At 39.8% G+C, this 21217-nt stretch overlaps 1 pseudogene; it reads right to left on the bottom strand.

The window, feature by feature from the left end:
* Positions 1-11464: 11464 nt before the first annotated feature.
* On the bottom strand, positions 11465-13837 carry LOC123847723 (swi5-dependent recombination DNA repair protein 1 homolog; annotated as a pseudogene).
* Positions 13838-21217: the final 7380 nt, after the last annotated feature.

Raw genomic sequence — 21217 nt, 5'->3', positions numbered from 1 at the left:
AACTATGGAATTTCCAAGGGCATGATTACAAAGGGTTCATCCCTGTGTTTTCCATCAAGGAAGTATCGAAAATAAAACAAAATCCAAACAAGAAGGCACTGGTTAAATAAAACAAATCTACATAACAGAATACTACTTAGTCATTAATTTTTTGATTATAGAAAGTATATCATAAAATATAAAGGTGCCTGAAATATACCGAATAAAACATAGGCTTAAAAATAAAACACTCTGCCCAAATATCAGATGTGTATTACTTTTTTTAAAGTAGTATATTATTGCTTCAAATTACCTTTCAGAGGGTTGTCTACCAATTCCATTTAAAAAACTCACCATGTATACTGCTCTATCAATCATGTCAAAAGTTTGAAGTAGCATTTGGGAAAGAAACATTATTATTATGAACAATGCAAACTTAGATGCTTCTGGAGATTAGGAACAGAAACACAAAAAAAGAAAAAAAATATATATATATCATAGATTCAGTAAATATTCCCAGTTGAATGACCTCATATTAAAAAGCATTTAGAACCATTGAAACAAGCCCCTTAAAGACCTCCTCAACAGGCAAAATGGTAACTGATGGCACTGATGGGACCACGAGTAGACATTCTACAGTGGTGTGGGTGTAAACAAGTGCTGATGTTATGTAAATGAATCCCTTTGACTTGAGATATAGTGTGACAGCATCTTATCCATTCAAGAAGTGTTATATGTTAAACATTTGAGATGGTTCTGAGGATGCTGGGTTCTGGACTGTGTCAGGCAACTCAAAACTAGCTCTCAAAGTGATGAATGCACAAATGTCAAAAAAGCATGGGGAGATATTGAGTGAAATTGTTTCATAAAACCTAACGGTGAAAAAATTTAATATTTACAAATTGTTTATATAATGTGACTTAAATTATGTATGGTAACTAAATTAAATATTAAAGGCTGAGTAGACACAACTATTTCTTTTATGTTCTTACATGATTATGTATTTCAGTTTCCCATCATATTTTTGGATATATTAATTGGTAACTGGGCAATTACCTTGTGATCCAGGTGGTCTAATCACTGGCACACACACTATGTCCTGTTAGACTATAATATACATGCATTATTAAGAGTACAACAAGCTCACTGGAAGAAAATAGAAACTGGAACATTTACATCGAATTAACAGAATTAAAGTGGTTTTCTTCCTGGAAATGGGGTTATGGGAATGTTTCTTTGGCTTGGGTATTTGTGTGTTTGTGTGAACTTTAGGGTTTAATGGGAGGAGTGGAGGTGCTTAAAGATATTTTGCAAACTGTTCTACAATATATATTGCATTTTTAAGGTAAAGATTTCTTCAAATATAATGACCTTAGTAGTTACATCATAAAACATGTACAACATTGTTAATCCCAACCTTTGAAGCGATCAGAGATGCTACCAATGGAACAGACTTTGTCTAGGGCCTGGAGGAGATGCAGAGATAGAAATGGTCTCTGTGGAGACATGATAGCCAGCAGCGGCCCCAAGATTAGAGGGAACACGCCATCCTAGCTCTCTTTGGTGGTCTCTATTTGTCAGTGTTCTCCTCAGAAACAGGATTAATAAGATGTGCATTTATATTTAGAGAGAGATTTTTTTTTAATGAATTGGCTCACAGAACTGTGGAGGTACAAGTCCAAAATCTGCAGGACACGTTGGCAGTCTGAAGACACAGGGAAGAGGTGTATTTCAGATCCAAAGGAGGTCTACTAGCAGAATTTCCTGCTTGAGGAGATAGTTTAATATGGTCTATTATGGTCTAGTATTGTCTTCAACTGATTGGATGAGGCCCACCCATGCTATGAAGGGCAATATGCTTTACTCAGAATCCACCAATTTAAATATTAATGTCATTCAAACACCCCCCCCCCCACACACACACAGCAACATCCAGAATGTTTGGCCAAATATCCAGGCACCATGGCCTAGCCACACTGACACAAAATTAGCTATCACATTGTCAATAGTAGGACCTATCATAACTCTCAACACTCAACAGGAAAAAGCAAAGGATCCATTTAAAAAATGAGCAAAACTTATGAACAAAAATTTCACTGAAGAATATGTGCAGATGGCAAATATATTTGCCATCATTAGCCATTAGGAAAATGTAAACTAGAAGCACAATGAGACATCACTGTTCCTGTATCGGAATAGCTGAAAAGAAAAGAGTTTCCACACTAGGGCCGCCTGGGTGGCTCAGTCGTTAAGCGTCTGCCTTTGGCTCAGGTCATGGTCCCAGGGTCCTGGGATCGAGCCCCGCATCAGGCTCCCTGCTCTGTGGGAAGCCTGCTTCTCCCTCTTCCACTCCCCCTGCCTGTGTTCCCTCTCTCGCTGTGTCTCTTTCTGTCAAATAAATAAATAAAATATAAAAAAAAAAAAGTTACCACACTAAATGCTGTCCATGAAACCATGAAACTGGAAAATGGATCACTATTATATTGCTGGTGTAAATGTAAAGTAAAACAGCACCTCTGGAAACAATTTGGCAACTAAAGGTGCAATATCATATGACCCAGCAATTGCACTCCTAGGCATTCATCCCACGTAAATAAAAACTTAAGTTCATTACAACTCAATAGAAAAAAAAAAAAGCAAATCAAAACAAAACAAAACAAAAAACAATCCAATTTAAAAATGGTAAGATCTGAATAGAAAATTTTCCCAAGAAGATATACAGACGGCCAACAGACATATGAAAAGATGCTCAATGCTGCTAATCGTCAGGGAAATGCAAAACAAAACCACAATGAGATATCACCTAACAACTGTCAGAATGACTTTTACAAAGAAGGCAAGAAAGAGTAGGTGCTGATGAGGATGTGGAGAAAGGGGACCTTCATGTACTGTTGGTAAAAATGTAAACTGACACAGTAACTATGGAAAATAGTGTGGGGGTTCCTCAAAAAAATTAAAATAGAACTACCATATGGTCCTATTTCTAGATATTTATCTAAAGGATAAAGAAAACAAATGCTAACTTTAAAAGGTATCTGTATCTGTTCACAGCCACTTTATTTATAATAGCTAGGATATGAAAATAACCTGCATACATCAGTGGATGTATGTTGTACACCTGTAACTAGTATGTATGTCAGTTATACCTCAATTTAAGAAAAATGAAGGTTTAAGACCAGCTCTTATAACAGACTGTGCAGCGAGTCAGAACTCCAGAGACTGGTGTGCACAACGCATTTCTCAGATGCTTAACTACTGAATTAAAAAAAAACAAAACAAGGGTGCCTGGGTGGCTCAGTTGGTTAAGCGACTGCCTTCGGCTCAGGTCATGATCCTGGAGTCCCGGGATCGAGTCCCGCATCGGGCTCCCTGCTCGGCGGGGAGTCTGCTTCTCCCTCTGACCCTCCCCCCTTCTCGTGCTCTCTCTCTCTCTCTCTAATAAATAAATAAAATCTTTAAAAAAATAAGATAAAAAAACAAAACAAAACAAAAAACTCAGCAACTTATGTGCAGAACATCCGCACAACATTAAGAGTCCCAAACTGGAAACAACCCAGATGCCCCTCAGCAGGTGGATGGTTAACAGAATGTACTGTCTCCATACCAAGGAGTGCTACTCAGCAATACAAAGGAACAACATATACAGTAACGATTTGGATGAGTCTCCATTGAATTATGCTGAGTGAGAAAAGCCAATCTCAAAAGATTACTGTATGCTTCTGTTTATGTAACATTCTTTTCTAATTTTTAAAAAAAAAATTAAAGGAGATTATTTATTTACTTGAGAGAGAGAGAGAGAGGGAACACAAGCAGGGAAGAGGCAGAGGCAGAGGCAGAGGGAGAAGCAGGCTCCCCACTGAGCAGGGAACCTGATGTGGGACTCGATCCCAGGATGCTGGGATCATGACCTAAGCTAATGTCAGATGCTTAACCAACTGAGCCACCCAGGTGTCCCTAACATTCTGTTTTTATTTTTTAAAAAGATCTTGTTTATTTATTTGAGAAAGAGCACTCAGGAGTGTGGGGAGAGGCAGAGGGAGACGGAGAAGCAGACTCCCCACTGAGTGCAGAGCCTGACACAGGACTCAATCCCAGGAACCCAAGATCATGAGCCCTGAATATCTATGAACATAAATCTAGTAGTAAAATTAGGTAGATGAATAAATGTAAAAGTAATGCGTAAATGTAACATGTTCCTACAAGGTAGAAATAGCGAAGCTAAAAATAAATTAATAATGAGAGGGGAGAAAATGGTAAGTTTGCTTTCTTATTTTTATATATGTACTAGTAAGGATCAAAATATAAAATGCAAAGCTGATAAACTAAACAGTAGAAGCTTAAGAAAGAAAAATTAGGGCTCGTTAATAAAGCAGTAGTATAAAAGTAACCATTGGGGGAAAAAAATGAAAACATCACTAAATTCTAAGAGAAAAAAATTGCAACCACAAAGGGGAGAGGAAAATAAAGGGTATTAATTCTTTTAATTGCATAATTATATACAGACGGTTTGGAAAGTTTAGATCATATGGATCACTTTGCAGGTGTTTCAGGCAGAGATTCGTGGAAGGCAAGAGTTAAAGTACCCCAGGTAGCCCAAAGAGAGTCCTCTACTACAGGCCTCAGATGTGAGCTTTTGGAAGACAGGCATTCAGAATCTGGAAGAAAGGCAAACCTAATTTGTGAAGAGGAATTGGGTGGAGCATCTACATTGCCTGCTCCAAGTGTGGACACTGTTAGCACAAATCACCCACTACCATAGTAAGAAAAGAACACATCCTATTAATGTAGAAGTTGAACTTTCTCTTGGAATACCAGGATACATCCAATTTGTTAAAAATGCATGAATATATTTCACAGTATCTATATATCTAAGGAGGTACAAACATTTGCTTATTTCCAAGATTACAAAATAAATTTCATCAAAGTCCTACAGCTATATTTCTTTAAAACATTCAATGAAATAATAATTGAAGAATATTTTCTTAGTATCTAAAAGACCTTTATCTCAGTCTTAAAGCATGAGTCTTAGTTAATGGAAAAACCAGAGGAATTCCTAAATCTAAAACAACGCAATGATGCCTAAGCCAACTACTGTCTAACATATTGGAAGTATGAGAACAGAGTGATGCTATTTTAAGAACGCACTTACAAATAAAATCAACACAAAGTCCAACAATAGACCACATGGCTTGCTTACAAGGATATGGAATCAAAGTGTAATGAAAAGATGATAAATTCAGATTTTTTTATTTTTTTAAAGTGATATATTGGGGTGCTTGGATGGCTCAGTTGGTTAAGCATCTGCCTTTGGCTCAAGTCATGATCCCAGATCCTGGGATCAAGTCCCGCATCAGATTCCCTGCTCAGTGGGGAATTTGCTTCTTCCTCTCCCTCTGCCCCTACTCCCTGCTCATTCTCTCTCTCTCAAATAAATTAATAAAATCTTTAAAAAAAAGTTGATATATTAAAATAAAAAAACAGTAAGTATAAATTAAAAACAAAAAATACACTAAGAACATTCAAAAGAAAGTTGAAAGGAAATATTTTCATTTAATAGTTTCTAGTTCCTTATATTTTACTACTTACTAAAAACACTTTTTTTTAAATTTTATTTATTTATTTGACAGAGACAGAGACAGCGAGAACAGGAACACAAGCAGGGGGAGTGGGAGAGGGAGAAGCAGGCCTCCCGCCGAGCAGGGAGCCCGATGCGGGACTCGATCCCAGGACTCTGGGACCATGACCTGAGCCGAAGGCAGCCGCTTAACAACTGAGCCACCCAGGCGCCCCTAAAAACACTTTTACTGAGAAATACAACATAAAATACATACCATAGATAGGCAATATAATAAATTACAGACAGCAAATACATCAGTGTAACCATCTAGGAGAAAAAAGGAAAAGTCTCAGATCACCTTGTTCCCCCTCTTCTCATATCTCCTCCAAAGAAACTGTAATTATGAATTTGATAGCAATGATTTTGCATTTTATTTTATTTATTTATTTTTTTAAAGATTTTATTTATTTATTTGAGACAGAGAGAATGAGCCACCCAGGCGCCCTGATTTTGCATTTTAAAAGAATTTTTTATCTATGCACAAAGCCCTAAACAATACAGATTTGGGGCGCCTGGGTGGCTCAGTTGGTTGGGCAACTGCTTTCAGCTCAGGTCATGATCCTGGAGTCCCGGGATCGAGTCCCACATCGGGCTCCCTGCTCGGCAGGGAGTCTGCTTCTCCCTCTGACCCTCCCCCCTCTCATGTGCTCTCTCTCTCTCATTCTCTCTCTCAAATAAATAAATAAAAAATTTGAAAACAAAACAAAACAAAAAAAACCAATACAGATTTGTTTTAATTTTTTACCTTATGTGAAGGGGATTATGCCATTTGCATTTATTCATGTCTAGTTTTTCTTGTGCAACATTGTGTTAGTTAGGATTCACACATGTTATTGCATGTACCTCTAAATCACGTGTGGATATACACTGATTCATTTATCTGTCTGATTATCGATGGCCTGTTGTTCCCCTCCGCCACCTTCTTAGACAGCAATTCTGCATATCACACCTCCACACTTTGTCTCCTATGCACTGTCCTGTGGTCACCACCCTTCTATTCCTCCCTGTTTGACGATAGATCCTGGGTATTTTCTTCCGACCAATCTCCAATTCAGTGATTCTCTCTCAGCAGCATCTAATCTGCTATTAAACCCTCCTACTGAAATCTTATTTTAACATTTAACATTTTAACCCATTGCTTTTTCAGTTTTAAAATTCTATTTTGTTCTTTCTCTTTTTTTCTTGTTTATTTCTGAAAAGTTTCAGTTTTGTCTTATATTTCCTTGAACATATTAAGCATAAGTATAATGAAATCTGTTTGGTCATTTCATGATTTGGATCTCTTATCAGTTTATTGTTATTATGTAACATTTTATTTTTTGACTTTCAGTCACATTGTGATGGTTCCTCATATGCCTGGTTGTTGTTGGTGTTGTTGTTTTTATTGTGTCTCTTCAGTGTATATGAAACATTTTAGGGATAATTTGAAGCATAGGAAAACATTATCCTTCTCAAAGAAAGATTTAAATTTGCTTCCACTTGAAAGGAGAGGACATCATCTAGGGGTCCATCAGGGTGAGGGACCACAGTGGATTTGGTCACTGAGAGAAGCTAATTCAGTACTGAATTAATCTATCTCTCTTCCTTTCTTATTTAATCTGTTCTTGCCTGTCATTAAAACAATGCTTAGCAAGCTCAGATAATTGTCACCAATTGTTTTAATAAAAAACAGTAAAATGATATTTTGTGTTGTGTATGTGTGGGTCAGAAGCCAATTTCTAAACATAGCCATATGGGACGTGCATGTGAATAATTAATGCATTTTGATTACTTGTAATTTCTTTTTTTTTAAAGATTATTTATTTATTTATTTATTAGAGAGTGAGCAGGAGAGAAACAGCATGAGAGGGGGGAGGGTCAGAGGGAGAAGCAGACTCCCTGCCAAGCAGGGAGCCTGATGCGGGACTCGATCCCGGGACCCTGGGATCATGACCTGAGCCGGAGGCAGTCGCTTAACCGACTGAGCCACCCAGGCGCCCCGATTACTTGTAATTTCATATTAAAAATGACTCACACATTTGAAGCATTCTTAAAAGGATATTTTCAATTAAATTTGGAAATAATGAAAAAATCTTCGCATGAGTCAGCTTTAATAATGTGTAATTTGCTGTTGTTTCTCATATTATAATGTATCCTACCAGCTATTACTCAAAGTTAAATTGTACAACATGATTTTAGAATGCTATTAAAGTGGTAAGTTGTTCTTTGCCACTTAGTTGCTAATTGACAGTGTGTGTTCTTAAGTTCCAAAGTTAGTCACAATTGTTTTTTAGAAGTTTTAGTGACCTTAGAATTTAATGACATTAGGGGCGCCTGGGTGGCTCAGTTGGTTGGGCGACTGCCTTCGGCTCAGGTCATGATCCTGGAGTCCCGGGATCGAGTCCCGCATCGGGCTCCCTGCTCGGCAGGGAGTCTGCTTCTCCCTCTGACCCTCCTCCCTCTCACGCTCTCTGTCTCTCATTCTCTCTCTCTCAAATAAATAAATAAAATCTTTAAAAAAAAAAAGAAGTTACCAGAATTTAATGACATTAGGAATGCCTCTGTCCCATTCCAGAAAGATAACAGAGGATCTTTAAGCCTATATAGTAATCCTAAACTGGGAGTCACTTTGTTATAGGGAAATTATTAAATAGTATTTTCGCAGGTTAGAAAGTAATGTAAAACTCTGTAGCTTCACATTAAAATTCTATGTTTCCACGCCCTTCAGAAACTTCAACCAGATATTATACTTTGTGTTGCTCTTTGACCCATGTTTATCTGTAGACACTGGAGGAAATAAGAGTTTTAAAAGGAGGTATTAGAAAAATATTTTAAATTTCAGCTCAGGGCACATGGCTCTTCCTTGGTGAAGCAGAAAGAACTGAATGAGCCCAGAATATAAGCTCCTGTTGTTCCAGAATATAAGTGCCTCAGAGATATGAGGTCAAATGACTTCTCTGTGTCCCCACCCCATTGAGCGTGGCACTTTACTTCTCCAGCCCCTGGTCAGTGCTTGGCTTTGGTCATTCGTGTAACACAGCTGATAACTTGTCATGGATCTAGAGGTAGTTTTGATGCGGGTAGCCAAGGCTTCAGACCACAAAGCCCTATTTTCTTAATCGATCTGTCCTTGTTTGTATACTCAAGCCAATATCCTTCTCAAAGGGATTGTCTCCCACAGCTCATCGCTCACGGTTTCTTCCACCTCTCTGTGTGGTATGGTCTAAGATTTGATTCTGTTTCTTGCAGTCAGTCTCTTTGCCAGAGAAGGCAAAACAGAACGAGAACCTCATTGATTTGTCCCTGGTCAGTCAATTAAGAAGGTTTTATACTGAACTCCTTGCACACTTCCGTGGAATAAATATGTGGAACAAGAGTTCTGATTAAATTTGTTTTGTTGCAGAATTTAGAGACCTGCCCGTCTGCGAAATCCTTCACTAAACATTTATTTGCTAAGTAGCATCTAGCAAGCATGGTGAATGACTTCCTGCTGCCTGAGAAAAGAAACAAAATGGTTCATTCACTTATTATTAGAATGACGGGGAGTCTTTACTATCGGTAAACAGTGAATGGGGGCTGGCAGATGGCAGTGTTAGAAGAATGGAGTTTGTTTGGACTGATTTACAGTGCCAAAGACATAAACAGATGTCAGCAGTTTAGAACAGTCAACCCTGCTGAGGTTATAGTAAAGCATCAGCATACTTAGTTGTAATCATGACTGCCTGGAATAAATTTAGATATAAAAGTATGACTTGGGTAGCTAGTTGAATTTCCTCCATCACCTAAAAGGCAGCATAATCCAGGAGTAGGAAAGTTTCCCCATGAACCACTTATTTAGGAAAATAAAAACATTTCTAGGATCTTTGGTGATGATTGATAATGAAAGGTGAATATCACGAGTGACACAGAAAACTACTGGACCCGTAAGATGTTGGACAGAAAGAAATAAAACAAAACTATCATTTCACTGAGCCCAATGCACATAGATTCTGAGCTCGGCAGGGTAGGCTCCATATCTTATTTTTGACTTAATCAGTTAATACTTGCATAACTCTGTGAGGGGGCAGAGAAAAGGGTTGATTTTGCTTACATAGTTCACTATGATACTAAGACATCTGACATGTATTAGTGAAGATAATGTTGACTGCTGTGACTCATTTCTCACCCCTGCAATTTAATGGGAATAAATACACAAATGAATGTGGTCTTGAAGAAGGCCACAGAGGAACTGAACATAAGAGAAAGTTGATATAGAGGTGTTTACATGCATTTAGATGCAAGGGGAAAATCTTACTATGATTATCGAAATTATCCCCAGGCTGCAATTTGAATGAGAGGAAAATGAACTCTGTCTTGGGTTGGGTCTTCCTCCCAAACGTAAAGCAAAACCATGGAATGTCTGGTGGTAGATGTTTCTCCTGCAAGCATCAGGAGAGGAGTGAGGATGATCTGTCCACTTTTAGTAGCTGGTGTCAATGAAAGGAAGGTAAAACCAAGAGCTGAAAGACTGTTCCTACTGCCCCTTTCCCGCTGCTTCAGTAGAATTAGCTCCCGAGCACTCTACTCATTTATACTTTCAACCAATACAGAACTGTCTTCCATCTCAATATCCATGTGGTTGTAAGTGCCACATACACCTCTGACATTTTGTTTTCATATCTTTGGAATTCTGAATAGTTTCCTGCAGGATAACAGCTGTACTTTGCCCTCCAGTTCACGAATCCTACATGGGCAAAATCCAGCGCCGTCAGGCTCTCTGAATATGTTGAACAAGAGCGTGTCCAGAGAAAAGACATGTTCTTTGGCAGAATCATCTCTGTCTACATCGCTGTAATTCCATGAATAATTGCTTACATCTGCAGAAAGAACCACCAGCTCTGAAAATGCGTCATTTCAATATCTTTGAAAATGTAGGAGTCTTTTGGTTGAAAGTCAAAAGAAACTTAACTTGTATAAGTGTTAGGGAAAGAGGAGTTTATAGTAAGGCTATGAAGTTGTCTTCAAGGAACTAATGGCAGTAATAAAGCTGGAGCCTGCAAGAATGTAGGAAGTCCCACCTGCCCACCTTCCATCTCTGTGGCTCTCTGTCCATGTATGTTGTTGATCTTTCTCATTGACCAGCTATTTTCTGGTTTCCAGCACACATGGTGGAAAATAATTGGTGTCAGGAATACCTCATCAGGGGTTCCTGGGTGGCTCAGTCTGTTAAGCGTCTACCTTTGGCTCAGGTCATGATCCCAGACTCCTGGGATCAAGCCCCGCATCGGGCTCTCCCATCAGCAGAGAGTCTGTTTCTCCTTCTGTCCCTCCCCCTGTGCATGCTTTCTCTCTTCTCTCTCTCTCAAATAAATAAATAAAATCTTTAAAAAAAGGAATACCTCATCAGTTCTATGCTCTAATCACCCCCCAAAAAGAGAATAACTGTCTCTGACCTAGCCTCACACATGTAGACGATCAGCTGAAGCATCGAGTGGGTCCTATTACAGGAACATGGTTGTTCTGTCCTTGAGTGAAGACTGAGAGCAGCTATGGCCAGAAGTTGAATGCCAGAGAAACTAGGCCTTGCTTGCAATTCTAAGATGGGAACTTACTACGTATATACATATTTTTAAAATAGCAAATTTTGCTCTGGAGCTAGTTGAATGAGGCAAATCACCCTTTCCTCGACAAACCACTCGTTATGAACAGAACGCTCATTATAGGCTGGGGGGCAGACTGAGGGTTCTCCTTTGGTATACCAGTTCCTTCTGCCTAGGGGTGGGGAGTCGGCCGGGGCCCCAGAGTCCTAACTGGGAGCCGGTATCAATGTGTAGGTAACAACTCCCCTGTCGTGCAGTTTGTAGCTATTGGTTACTTGGAACGATTCTGTATAAGCCTGTTTGCTCTTGACTACACATCTGCCTTCAGCCCCAGATTCTGACTTTGTTCATTATACCAGAGGATGAATCTGTGGTGATCAACTTCCATCTGCTCCTTGTGACTAATTCTGAGAAAAATCATAACAAGTCACATTTATGGAATGTTCATTGTTTAGTTTAATCCCCATATATTTGTTCCATCTTGTTTATTTTTGCACAATACTTTCCGTAACATTTCTCCTCATTAATTCAAGTCATCTCAGTGAGCTTGTGTGAGACGTGGTGGTAAAATGCTGTCAAATATTCTAGCATGAAAAGCATGTGATTCCTGTCATCAATGAATTTGAAGTTTATCAAGACAGCTCATTGATGAGGTAGACTGTGGCACTAAAATTTTGCATTAGTGGATTTAAAGATATGAAATGTGAGTACAGCAATGTAATTCTTCATAAGAAGGTCCATCAAGGTAATGGCCTGTTGGAATGGATAGATTTTTATGGAATGTGCTGTGAGGAAAGATATTTGGACTTGACAAAGTAAAGGTATTTTAGGGAGTAATCGCTCATGGGCTAAATCATAGAGCTGTCTTAGTAAAAGCCCAGGTTAATGAAAGGGAATTGAGAGAGATAAAACTAAATAGACAGGGCAAAAATATAGAGTACATTGAACATAAGTGATATTCTTCGTTTTCAGGCCATACAAGGCCCTTAGAATTTTACAAGCATAGGAATGCTGTATTACTAAGTGTTTGCTGCTCTTCCAAAACATCTCAAAAAAAAAAAAAAAATCAATGACTTAAACAAGAAGTGTTTATTTATTTATTTATTTATTTTTGGGCAGATGAACAAGTTTAATCACCTGCTACACTATCCAGAAGGAGATATGTGGTAAATGGATAAAAACACGGTTCATAAACTTAGGAGACAGGCAGGCATTTTTAGACCACTTTAGGTTTAGACATTAACCAGACTGAACTATTTTTTTAACATTTAAAATAAAACCTTAAAAAAAATAGAACTTTTTTTTACCACAGTAAACAAAACGATGTATTAAATTTGACTTCCACAAATGACCAAATTATTTTTTAAACATGATTTAATTTTTTTTTTCACATTTCTTTAAATGTCAAGTTTTCTTTGGCAAATTTATCCGAAATACTAATTTTTCATTTTAGAGCTTATTTTATATTTATATAACAGAGTGCCCTAAATTGATGTTCATCAAGATACCTTTCTCTAGGCCCTAATGGTTTCTACCTTCCTTTTAAAATGTATTATCTTTTAAGTTGTCATTCTCAAAAATATTCTGGAGAAAAAATTATGAATTAAATACCCATAAATTCTTCTTCTTTTCTTTTTTTTTTTTAAAGATTTATTTATTTATTTGAGAGAGTGAGAATGAGAGAGAGTACATGAGGGGGGGGAGGGTCAGAGGGAGAAGCAGACTCCCCGCCGAGCAGGGAGCCCGATGCGGGACTCGATCCAGGGACTCCAGGATCATGACCTGAGCCGAAGGCAGTCGCTCAACCGACTGAGCCACCCAGGCGCCCTTTCATAACATCTCTTTTTTTTTTTAAGATTTCATTTATTTGCGAGAGAGAGAATGAGAGACAGAGAGCATGAGAGGGAGGAGGGTCATAGGGAGAAGCAGACTCCCTGCCGAGCAGGGAGCCCGATGCGGGACTCAATCCAGGGACTCCAGGATCATGACCTGAGCCGAAGGCAGTCGCCCAACCAACTGAGCCACCCAGGCGCCCTTCTTCCTTTCTGTTACAGTGTAGCAATTTATCATCTAACCCACAGTGGTCTATCAACTGAGTAAGGCTGAGTTTGTTGTTCTCCTCAGACATAACCGACTGCAACTCATAAAGCAACGGCTGGCTACGGATTCTCCACTTCTGTATCAACACCTGTAACTGAGACAGGTCATTCCTTGATCTATACATTTTGACCAGTTTTAGCCTCCGAAGAAGGTCTTCTTTCTCCTCAGTCTGCTTCACCAATTTTGCTCTTTCTTCACTTAATCCTGGTTTGGGAAGATTCTCATTCACAAAGTCACTTTGGAGATCACTACATGACTCAGTATCAAGAGATTTAGATTCACAGGCACTGATATTCTTGAAGGTATTTTTCAAATATGTACTTTCTTTGAATTCACCATCTATGGACTTTCTTGAAGTTCCAAACCGTTTTCTTCTGTTGAAGATGCTGGTTTCTCAGGAGAAGTCTGATCGTTTTCTTCATTCTCTGCTTTAAGACGTTTCACCACATTGTTTTCTTGTCCCACTTGTATGGGGACATGGTGGATTGGCGCAGGCCCGTGGAGCGCTAGGTAAAATCGCAGCTGAGTCGGATGGGCTTTCCATCTTGAAAATGAAATCTTGGTTTCCCTCTCCCTCCGCCATCCCCAGAGTGCAGAAAACACACGCGCTGCCACGGCGGGGCGGGACCGCATGGGAGGCAAGAAATGTTTATTTCTTAATCAGGTCTTCCCATCAGATGGAACTTCTAGGCCCAGCTTGATCCACTAGGCTTGGCTCCAGAAGTCAAGGTGGATTCACTTAGCTGACAGACTAGCAACTACCTACTTTTTTTCATGGAGGGACCAAGGAACAAGAGAGGTAAGCCAAGTATATACTACCTGTTAAGGCCTTGGCTGGAAACTGGCATGCATAGCTTCTTTATCTTTCCATTAGCCAAAAGCAAGTCCAACATCAATGAGATGTGGGAAAATACACTGCAAAATCATATGGCAAAGGACATGAATACAGGGTGAGCATGAATAACTGGGAACAATGATCCAGTCCCCCACAGGTATTACAACATCTCTCAAAAAAACCACCAAAAAGCAAAAAAACCCAATTTCTCCAACAGCAACTTATTTGATCCATTGGATGAGCAAAGTAGCACTGGGGGTTGGGAAGCCAGTAACCATATTTCAGGAAAGCTTTCAATTTTTGGAAAAGCTTTTTCACCGTATTTCAGATTTCTTGGACTCCTCAGGTTTTTGAATACCCCGTGAACCAACATCAGCCATATCCAAGAAGGCTCGGAGAGTTTTCCCTGCTCCAAAGTTACCATGCCAGGGCTTCATGGATGCTGGCAGAAAACACAAGGCTCCCGAACCAGAGACACTGAACATTATTACTCATGGCAGGGAAGAAACGTTGTTAGCTTAGGTGTGTTATGTATTTATGCACATAGTTGTAATCATATATAAAATATAAATTAGATCAACATTCTTAATGGTATTGTTCACATCTCCATACTGTGATAAAAATGTTTCTGTTTGTTTCATTGGGTGTTGGCAGAGTTGTATAAAAGCCTTCTAGGACGTATGTAGATTTTTTTTTTTTCTCTTTTTCGGTCTGTCCATTTTGCTTTATATGTATTATAGTTATGGTAAGATATGAATATACATTTAAAATTGTGACATCTTCTTGGTGGGTGTCATGAAACATCCCTCTTACTCTTCAGATGTAATTCTTGCTCTGTGGCCTGATGTTATAAAGCATCTTTGCTTTGTTTTGTTTAGAGTTTGCATGGAGTGTCTTTTCTTGTACTTCTATTTTTGACTTATTGTGTTCTTCTATTTAAGGCATGTCATTTGTTAGTAGCATATAAGAACTTTTGTATTTTAATCCAGCCTGGCAACCTTTGTCTTTTAATTGGTTAGTTTAATTCATTTATATTAAATATGGTTACTGGTACATCTTGTTTCTATTTATGAGCTTATTTCATTTATTTTCTAATCGCCTCACCTGTTTTAAATTCCCTTTTTGTCCTTTCTTCTTTTGCAATAGTTATTTTTAAAAATTTTTAATATTTTTCCTTTTATTAGTTTCTTGGTGATATGTACACATTATTGGCATTTATTTGAATTCTAAAAATATGAGGCTGATATTACTTCGTGCCATCCATAGCTGCTTACAGTTTCATCCTTGTCTACTCTATCTGTTGACCTTCTTTCCCTCTGAAGTACCTGGAGTTCCTCCTGAGAGCATGCAGCGTTAACAAAGCCCTGCACCTTTGTTTGTTCCTAAACTCAAACACAAATTACTGAGAGTCAAAACCGCTGAGCCGACCGTCACCGCTCTGGCCCTCTCTTCTCACCTGGATGCGGGCCCCCTAAGTCTGGACTGCCCCGGGAGTCCCAAACGACCATGTCATTTCTTGAGCGCAGTAAATCTCCCAAAGCTCTGCTGGCATATTTACTTCTTCTTTTTTTTAAAGATTTTATTTATTTTTCAACAGAGAGAGAGAGACAGCGAGAGAGGGAACACAAACAGGGGGAGTGGGAGAGGGAGAAGCAGGCTTCCCGCGGAGCAGGGAGCCCAAGGCAGGGCTCGATCCCAGGACCCTGGGATCATGACCTGAGCCGAAGGCAGATGCTAACGACTGAGCCACCCAGGCACCCTGGCATATTTACTTCTTAGAAACATCTCCACACAGAGCCATGAATCTGCAAGAGGCCAGATGTGAAAAGCTGGTTTTATAATATAGACTCACCTCTGTGTCGTTCTCTTTTCTTTACAGCTTTGGCCCTTGGGACCTGGTTGTCCTAAAAGATTTCATTGCCTTTGAAGAGATGTTTTATTTTTGTAAACTCTCCGGCTTTTCTGTTTGTTCTCAGCAAGCATGTGTCTGTGAGTGTGTGTGTGTGTGTTTCTGTGTGTCTGTATGTCTGTGTGTGTGTGTGTGTGTGTGTGTGTGTGTTGATTGCTCCATAAGAGGAAACTTGGAAAAGCTCATCGAACACTGACAGTCTGGCATCATGGTGACCTGGAGGAATAAAAACATTTGATTTTTTACAAATTATCTTGAAAATCATAAAAGTATTATAAAACCTCTTTTATAGCTGTAATATAGACCAGGCAGTATTTTAGAGATTCTCTGTAAGTTAGAAACAGACTTGGTCTATTTTACATATTTGTGTTTGTGTAGAAAGAAAGAAAAAAGAAATGAGGGAAAACTTACCCATAACGTCATAGAGAGAAACACAGACGGAGGGGCTTTCCCGTGTGGGTGACACAGGCCTGCTGGTCCGCTCTGCACCGACGTGCCCCCATCAGCCTCACTGCTCGCCTTTCTCTGCTTGCTCCGACCCAGCGTGGGGCTGCCGTGCGTCGGGCCTGGCCCTCTGAACCGCTCCACTCTCACCCTCTGTCACCGGCTGGGTCCTCTTCGGCCAGAGCTGCCAGCTTTCCTGGGCCTTTGCTCCCCACGTGTCGTTCCAAGTAGGAAGTATCTGCACTCAGAGGTGCAGACCCACCGCGGGCCTGCGCCGTTCTGCAGCTTACTTTATATCAACGCTCAGCACGTTCATCCACCAGCGTGTTATGTCAGAATCCATCCCAAATGCGCACTTCACAATGTGACTTTCTCTTTGACTCTTTCACTAAGAACACACACACACTATCTAGGCATGTATACAAACAAATGCACACGTATCATAATCATATGTTTAAAAGCAACTGGGAATAAGTAAATAAAATGTCATAAGAGAGAGTACATAATAGGTGTGTGTGTTTTGGAGTTCTCAACATATTCTTCCAATCCTAATATTTAACTCCAATAATAACATATCGTGTGCTTGGAAGATGTCACAGTATGGAAAGGATAAAAATTTAATAATAATACAAATAATAGTAACTGATACTTTACGTAAGATTTATGAATTATGGTATTATGGGAAATCAATAATATAACCAAATACCCTATGCAGTGCATAAGGCTAAACAAAGACCTTTAGAAACATGGGCACCATCTATATTATGGCCCTTTCCAATTATGGTTCCATTTCCCCACCCCACATTTGCTTTTCCAAATAAAAACAATTTTTTTAAAGATTTTGTTTATTTATTTTAGAAATAGGAAGCGAGACTGCAAGTGTGTGATTGTGTGTGGGGGGGAGCAGAGGGATACGGACAAGCAGACTCCCTGCTGAGTGCAGAGCCTGATGTGGGGCTGGATCCTATGACCCTGAGGTCATGACCTGAGCCAAAACCAAGAGTCAGATGCTTTACTAATTGAGCCGCCCAGCCACCCCTAAACAAAAACAAATTCTGTGCTCAGCAAAGTTGCATTTCATTCATGTCGACTCCTGGGGTCCTTTTCTGAAATATATGTAAGGAAGAATGACAGATACGGTTCTTGCCTCATTGATGCCCTAAGCTCATCATTCAGCACTGCTTTTGGCCTGGGTATTTCTGAAGGCTCTAGACCATTTCACAGGAATTCAGGGGAAGGGCCAGTGAGGTAGGAAAATATGGCTCTGCCATCTTGGTCCTTCGGCTCATCCCCGAAGGGGTGGCCCGCAGAGCACCCCGCCTCAGCATGCTGCATCACGAACCTGCGGGTGCCTTCCGTCTTTCTGTGTGTTTTGTTTCACAAAACTGCTTCCCTTGGTTATAGCAAAGCCAGTGGCGTAGCTAGGATTTTCCTGGGGGCAGAGGTGGGAAGAGATGACCTTATTTAGATGCCCCTGGCACTAAGTCTCTGGTTGTGGGGAGGATGGGGCTGGTGATTTTCCAGCTGTGAGGACATATTATTTAAATACATATTTGTCAAAAGAGATTGGAGATTGATGAAGAGTTTCTCAATATTTAGATGAATGTGCATTCATCTCTTTATTTATTTATTTATTTATTTATTTTATTAATTTATTTGAGAGAGAGAGAGAGAATGAGAGAGAGAGACAGCGGGGGGGGTAGTGTCAGAGGGAGAAGCAGGCTCCCCGCCGAGCAGGGAGCCCGATGCGGGACTCGATCCCAGGACTCCAGGATCATGACCTGAGCCGAAGGCAGTCGCTTAATCAACTGAGCCACCCAGGTGCCCCGTTCAACTCTTTAAAACACCGTCTTACCTCTGTTGGCAGATGTAAATGGAAAGGAACTGCTGAAAGAGCCCATAAGCCTGTTACCTTGGTTTCTGGTCATAGTTGGAAATTAAAATAAATTTAAAAATTATTCCTAAGCCATCATGGTTTGAGCTGTTTCAGATGGGTAAAGGAAGAAATAGTTGAGACGTGTTCTTCATAATTTTAAGCAAATGCGAAAATGAAGAAAAGAAAAAGAATACAGATGAATATGTTATGAGTTACATGGCTGTGGGCTCATAAAAATATTTAAAGTATTTATTACTTCAATAGCAAGTTTTAAAAACCTGCTTAACAAAATGTTCTGTGCTATTTTATTGTTTTATAATACATTATATCATACTTGTAAATTTTGTCTTTATGATTACTAAAATAACATCTATGGCTTTGCTGAAAAGTAGAGATTTTTATGTCTTTTTTGTTTGCTTGTTTGTACATTGGTGTATATTTTTTCTTGAGGGAAATGTTTGAAGGAGTTTTAGGCGTTTACCAGAAGACACTGTTCTGTTTTCAAAGTCACACTTACCAGAGTGAGTTATATGTTACATCACGTCTTATCTCATATGAATGACATTATAACTCCTTCTTGGAATGAATTTCCAGATCTGATCTGTAATAAAGACAAAGAACAACTTATGAGTAAAATCTTGGTATCTATTTTGTGCATATTTCCTTGATATGCAGGTTTTCAGGACAAAGAGGCAAGAGTCAGTTTTCCTGTGTTTAAACCCAAGCTCTACCATTTCCAAGCTGTGTGAGCAGACGTAAGTTGGTTAACCTCTCTGTGCCCGCTGTGAGAGGTCAGATGATGGGAGTCTGTACTTCAGGTGGTTTGGTCGGGATAAGAGAGAGGACAGTATGCAGGGCGCTGGGCATGGTGCTCTGTGCGGAGCGCGTTCTATGAGGATGTGCTGTAGGCTTTCCTGCCTGTCCACAGGTTAATGCTGGGGTCACCTGCTGCCTATTAAGGCAGACATTAAAGAAATTTAGAAAAGGGTAAAACCCTCTACTTACTAATTTATTTGCTTTGGGAAGTAGTTATTTTTCATAAGAATGTGTTATTTATTTTAATGTACAGTGGACTTATTATGGTTATTTTAAAATGAGTTAGTATTTTTAAGGTGCTATTTTAATTCCTAATTTGGCAAAACTCAGTGGATTTTAAACCATGTTTCCAAGCTACCTTGGATCCTCCATGATTTTACTTCTGCAAATGTGTTCTGAGATGAGATGCTTGAGAAGTGTGGTTCTATGTTAGTCTTTGTATGTGATTCCGCCCTTCTTTTATTTTAAAACTTTTGGAGGCATTCCCTTGAGTAGTAGACCCTGCTTCTCCTTGTATTCTGGAGACTCAGCAAATGGCATGTCTGCACTTGATCTGTGGTGGCTAAAGAGGGCGTGGATTTATCTCCTCTTACATCCATTTGCAGACACTTTATTTTTGCTCCTGATGTGATGGTTGGGAGGACCACGTTAACTACCACCTGTGAAATACCAGGCAGGCAGGCAAATCATGAGATTCCCAACCCCCTTTGGAAGAAGCTTAGCATTTATGGAACGCCAGCTACAGAGGGGCTTGGGGGCGTGATGTCTGGGGTGTGAGGAAGGTCAGACAAGGGTGCGGATGGATAAGCCCAAAAGGTGCCGTCAGGGTCCCGCAGTGGCCACCTGCCTCGCGATAAACCATCATGCTTCTACCACCAGGACTGTCTCTGTTCTTATGTGTGTGCAAAGAGGAAGCTTGGTTGTGAGCAAACTATTGTGAGCTGTCACAATAATTCTTTGGGTAAGATGAAGTGAAAAAGAAATTAGGATAAAAACACTACCTGTAATATAGTAACTTTTTGTTAAGAGAGATAAAGAAGCTGGTAGGAATCTATTTTAGTATTTTAGGATTTGTTATCTCTGAGTGCTATTAATATGGGTAATTATTGTTCTGCAATTCTTTCTCCACTGAAATACTGTTATTAAAATAAAAACAATTAGAGTTATTTAAATATTTAAACTGCCTCTGTATTTTCTTTTCTTTTTTTTCCCTTTCATTGCTGCCTCTGAAAACCCAAAAAGCTCTTTGCACTTTATCATTCATTGTTACTTTGTATGTGATTAGTCTAAAAATATTTCCATTCATTTATTCAAACGATATGCATTAGTTATTCTCTGCGATATGACACACATGATAAACGAGCGTGTCACGTGTCAGGTATCATGATCATCCCTCCTGACTCGGTGCAGCAACCTCTGCTTCACTTGAGGAGGACACGCGTGCGTGCAGGTGACACCGAATGCAGGGAAGGCGCCCAGGTCAGCGCCGGCTGCCGAGGGCGGTCCCGGGAGACCAGGTGACTTTCAGTCGTGCGGAGCCAAGGACAGCCGGCCGCCAAGGGAGTGATGTGATAGGTTGGAAATACACATCCTGCAGTGAAAAATAAATCAGAAGGGGGAACTAGCCAGAAATAATGGAGCTACAACATAAAGAGGACACTTGAGAATAGGGACTGAAGTTATTGCTGTCTTCTTAAAAGTGAAAAAAAAAAAAAAGAATGGAGCATGTATGAGTGTTGGGAATATTCAGGACACTGACTTAATGTGAAGAGAGGCAGGTGCCAAGATCCCCGTGTGCCTGTCCCACATGCTCCCAGCAGGGCTCATGCCAGAGAGTTAGACGGTGTTCCTCTAAAATGGAAGAAGTTGATAACAGATCTGCTGCTCTTTAAGAGGTTCCTTGAAGAGTATTCTCATCTCATTTAGTATCTTTTTTCTCAAGGCAGGATCTTCGCAAGGTCTCCTAATGAGATCTGTCCGCCCGACTTCTGACTCTTCTTGTCCCAGGGCTCAGTCAGGACAGGTCTGAAAGCACCCGTCTCGGACCGCCTGCCGTGCCTTTCTCTCTCATTTCCAGTCATAC

The sequence above is a fragment of the Mirounga angustirostris genome, unplaced genomic scaffold, assembly GCF_029215605.1.
Source record: "Mirounga angustirostris isolate CCGP_5_RB_7025 unplaced genomic scaffold, mMirAng1.0.hap1 SCAF_2, whole genome shotgun sequence".
In the NCBI taxonomy this organism is placed as follows: domain Eukaryota; kingdom Metazoa; phylum Chordata; class Mammalia; order Carnivora; family Phocidae; genus Mirounga; species Mirounga angustirostris.
Note: the sequence above shows the minus strand (reverse complement) of the source record. Positions and strands in the feature narration are given on the sequence as shown.